The sequence below is a fragment of the Pinus tabuliformis genome, chromosome 3_2 (assembly GCF_031772625.1).
Source record: "Pinus tabuliformis cultivar Carrire ecotype Pingquan chromosome 3_2, CPIR1, whole genome shotgun sequence".
Taxonomy (NCBI): Eukaryota; Viridiplantae; Streptophyta; class Pinopsida; order Pinales; family Pinaceae; genus Pinus; species Pinus tabuliformis.
In genome coordinates, this window is record NC_142302.1 from 842,059,288 (window position 1) to 842,064,820 (window position 5,533).

Sequence of the window (5,533 nt, forward strand, 5' to 3'; positions counted from 1 at the left end):
TATTTTTACTACACCTAGTTATTGTTTATATGGTTAATGAAGTACTATGCACTGATTAAAAATCAACATATGATGAATCAACTGAATCATAAGTTTGTTGGATATACGTTAGTTTCCTTAAAAACAATTGTGTGTACACTCTCATTCCCTTAACTGAAGTAGCATATATAAATTTGATTATGGAAATGAAAAGTTTATTGATTTGGTAATATTTATTCACCCCTCACCCCTCCCCCTCTCAATTTATTTCAAACAAAAAGTTATATGATTTTTCTTACAAATACCTGTGTAAAGGACAAAAGAAGTTAGTAATAGCTTTTGCAATAGTTACTATGTGAAATCGAAGTTCTAGACTCTGTAATTTATGGATGTTTGTGTCACTATTTTTAATATGACAAGATCACATGTTTTCATGAACACTGGAGTTTTATTGGAGTTGATTGAGAAAGTGAAGCTTAATTAGTTGCAGAGGGCCCCTAAACTGAAGAAGGTTCCATTTTATTTATTTGTCTTCTTCTTGTTAACTATAATTTCATCATCTTCTTTCTAAAACAATGTTTATATTAATTTTCTTACTGACAGTGTTCATAGTTTAGATAAGTTTCCATTAGCGTGATTTCTTTTTAGTTCTTATCAGTAGTTTAAAAGATAGAACTCAATAGCGTAATGTTGTTTCTTCAATTAGAGCTAATCTTGTTTCAAGATGAGAGTAGGATTGAAGAATGATATGAATGCATTGTTGGATAGTTTACTTCATTCACTATTTTGCTACTTTAAATTTTCAATTAAACTGATCAGTGTCATTTACTGTCTTTGCCATTTCATTTTTAGTTTAAAATACTAATTCATGGTGTTAATGAATGTTTATGGAAAACCATTCAAGTTGATAATTCATCCTTAACTAAGTGGTTGAATGTTTCATCTATGCAATGAATTATTTTTGCATCTTTGCATTTGCTTTCTCTTAGATTAATGAAGTACATAATTACTTAAATGTCATCCCAAGGAGACTTTCTCCCAAAAGTGAGATCAGAGTAACCAAGTATTTCATTTAGTTTTATTTCTATAATTAGTTAGACATCAAATGCAAATTTCAATTTTAGTTTTAATTCATGGTTTAGAAATAATGGTAAAATAAGAACAAAAGCTTTGTTGTCATTTCTTTCTTAGCTTTGTTTCCATATATTTCTTAGTTCAGTTTTCATTTCCTTTTTAGCTCTATTTTCTTTCTTAGATTTTGAGTAGTCTTTAAGAAAGTTAGATTTAGTTTTGATAATTCACATTGTAAATCATTATGAGTTAAAAGACCAAAAACCCCCGAAGTAACATAAAACATAAAAACAACAAAGTAAGAAGGGTTAGCTAGCACAAACAGTGCACTACATTTCATCAATTTACAATACCCAAATTGATAATTTATGTAGAGCAATTTAGGACACGAAATTGACCAAACACTATTAGCTTTAAGGTTGGTGCTACATGGGAAATCCTGATTTTCGTTGCTTGGTCCCGCTTCCCGACACCATATACATCACTCCCCTCGATAATTTTAACAATATTCATCACCTTTCCCATCCAAGTCCACATTTTTCCACTGGATCCACAAAGAGTTAACCTCCACCTTCCCTTGTCCACAGCTTTGGTCACGTCTAGAATGATGCCCCAGAGGTTGATGCAACTAAAAAGAAAAGAAAAAGAATAATTTGGCCACTCTCAATAGGAAATGTACCTTGAAATGTACCTTAAAGGGGTATCCATTGTCATATCCAACACATCATACTCTCATCCCCTGGAGCCCTAAGCAGTTATGAAGAAAAATCAATCAAAGAAAAAAGGGATATGAAGAAGGGTGGAAAAAACGAAAGTCGAGTTAACTCATGTACCACGATTTGCTCCCTCCTACACTCATATATCCAAGTGTGAGCTTCCCTCATCATATCTACCCTTGTACCATGACATGTGGCCTAGATCATTCCCCTCATTCCCTCTTTGTTCCATCACTATATCACATGCCACCTACCCATTGATGGATGAACCATGGACATGTCAGCCGCTTTAAAAGTTGGAACCACCTAATAGGGTCCTTGGTTAACCACCTTATTGAGATTGGAGACACTAGTACATGCCAAAGCCCACTATGGAAGGGCATGCCACCATGAAATTCCCACTTGATTCCATGATTTTTAAGCTCTTTTATTTGATTACTCTAATGATTTGTTGTATTGGAGGGAAAGGGGATGCATTAAATATTATGCAGGATTGTAGGTGGGTCTTGATTTTGGGGTTTTGTCTCCTTATATAAGGTCCAAGCCCTCCAGAAGGCCACATTGGCACTTGTATGGTGAGTGTTGAGAGCCATGGACCTCCAACGTAGCAGAGATTACTTCATGGATCCCCAACACGATTTAGTGATTGTTCGTGTTCCACCTTTTGGATGAGGATGATGCACCTAGAACACCATGCCCAGTCGACTTCACACTTGTACCATGCACTTGGTAGAGGATCCAGGGCCCAGGTGAGGATGTGTCTCATTGCAGGAGACAAAGGGAGGGTTTATGGCATCATCCTAGCACTTACAGATAGTTTATAGGAATTATCGATCCACTTGGAGATCCATAAGGATGTCATAGTGCCGCCAAACCCACTTGGGGACACCACATGTGACTTGCTTGGATATTAAGGGTCCAAACCTCCACTATTTTTGGAATCCATTCTCTCACCATGACACACTTTGGATTCCACTAGGCCTTCTCAATGGCCCAACAACTCATTATGTTGATTATTCTTCCCTCTTGAGAAGCATCTTTTTATGTTGTTGAGCTACCTTGGTGGGCTTGTCAACAAGGGATGTTATTATTGCACAATATTTTATTATTTGGGGCTTAATTAGATCCAATTAGGCAAATCGAACCCTTTAGAGAGGATATAAATTTATTAGAGACTCATTCATTCCTCTCATCATCACTTGTTTCGGATTAGTAGCTCTTGTGAGAATTTCACATTCCCTTTTGGAGGATGAATTTGGTTTCATGGATGAATTTTGATATTTGGATACTATTCTCTTGATCTTAGAACTTCAAATTTGTCTTGATTTGATGATTGGATATACTCATTATACATTCAAGTGCTCCTTTTCTTTACTTTTATCTTGTCACATGAATCATGTATGGGATTTTCACTCATTAGATCTAAAATATGCCCTAATTTATGCAAAATTGTGGAAGTTTCATAATTTTGAAGTGCTTCATATATTACATATGTCATGTATAACGAATGAATGTTTGTAGAAGGTAATTTCATTTAATACACCTTGATAAGTTAACAATTCTTGCACATAGAAGTATAAAATCTTCTGGTAGCTACTCATGCCCTAATTTTCGATGAAAAGTTTCCTAGAGGTCTCCTTAATTGGGTTAAGTCTCTCTAGGTAATTTCATTTAATACACCTTGATAAGTCATCAATTCTTGCACATCAAAGTATAAAATATTCTGGTAGCTACTCATGCCCTAATTTTCCATGCGAATTTTCCTATAGGTCTCCTTGATTAGGTTAAGTATCTCCAAATCACAAAATCAACATGACTCTATCTCTCCCAAAGGAAAGGCACTGATATAACCATTGGTGATCACTTGAAAGAACATTTTTCTCGCCTTTTCCTTCTCCTTCTAGGCCTAACCCTAGTAGGTCACCTAGGGTATCAAACGAATTTCATTGTAGCCATCCAAACCCTTTGATTTTTGGTTCACCCATGCGTTGGACTTTTCCCTAGAGGTCCCCCATGTTTTAGGGAAATCCGACAGTGGGATCTTGAGATAGAGAGAGCCCTATCCATATGACCAACTCTTTCCCTAGGTTGGAATGGGTTAGTGTCCTCATTAGGATCATTTCATTCACATCTTAAAAGAAAATTAGTCCTTTGATCCTATTCTCTCCCCTAATTAGGTTAGGCCCCTCTATGGACAATCAACTCCATACCCTTGACCTAGTTTGGGTCAACTTGGCTTCTCTGTGATCCCACAAATCTACAACTCAAATTCCACAAGGATTACATAGAATCCATTGCTACATAAGGAAACTTAAGTCTAGAGAGCCCCTTATCAAGGCATATCCTCTAAACCTAGGCTCAAGCGTCCTATTAGCCCTTCTTAGAGACCCTATCACCTTACTTCTAAAGCAAGTAAGCTATTTGTTGGACACTTAATGCTCTAAGGGTTGGTGTGGAAGATGAACAATCCAAGGGATTCCAAGAGACCATTTGGAATATGAAACCAATGGTAACACCAATGTATTATAAATATGTACCATTTTGAATAATATATGAAATTTAATGTTTATCTTTCATATTTGTTGTTCCCATTCCATGCGTGTTTAACATGGTATCAAAGCTGCAAGAGAATTATGGCCTTGCTCTAATTTGAGCCACTTGTTTTGTGGACTCTTTAAATGTCAGTTCTTCCTTCCTAGGTGTCAGAATTTTGATTGTTGTGTGCTTGCATATTTCTTACTACGCATTGTTCCACTGACCTGCACTACTAAATTTATTTGAAGTAAACTAAAGCTGCCTATTTGCCAAGGGTATTTTTGTTCAGCCGTAGCTCCTTTGTTTTTGTTCTGCTATTATTGTAGCTCTTCCAGCACCTACAGAATTGTTCCTCCTTATTTAGTCTCACAACGCTACGTGTCTATTAATCTTCCTCCACACTTGTCTTTCCTATCACATCACTTCCAAGCTAGTCAGACCTACCTTTCTAGTTCTTTACGTGATGTTCTATGCCTTCTTTACATTCACTAGATTATTCTATGGCCTTGCATTTTGTGGACCAAGAAAAATGACTACAATGTTTGTTTTTTGTATTTATTTCATATGGTTTGCATGACTGCAAAGACATTATGAAACCGAGCCTAATATGATCCCTCCAAATATTCCAGCAGGCAATATGTTTTTATTCATTCATATAGGTTATGGGTGAAAGAAGAGGGAAGGATAGTTAGTGGGTGTTGAAACCTAGGACTCTCCTTCCTTTTAGATTGATCAAGAACTATCAGGGTTGGATGGGCTTGAAACTTTATTCTTGGCAACTCTGGCTTTCAATGAAGCCCGAAAAAGACCTTATGCAGACAGATCGGGATGGTTATGTGATAATTTTAGGTATGTTCTATGCTAGAGAAATTTATTTCAATTTTCATATTTAGCTCAATACCTTTTTCAGATTAGCAATCACATCACCATTGAAGTAAACTACAGATAGAACATAAATATAAATCATAGAAGACAAGCTAAGACAAGAGGACACATGATGTGGTGTTATCCAGGGACAAACCCCAATGTGGGGAAACCCTTGATCAATTCTTCCTTTATGTTCTTCAAAGTTCAGCAGAGAAAGAGAGAGATATAGTACATTTACAATAGAAGTCAACATTTTGAATTTATGATATTTGTATGAGATTAGTTGAAGACATATTGCTTCAACTGATTCTCCAAGGTGACTGCTTCACCTAACTTAGTGTTGTAGCTTGTACTCATGTTGTTGT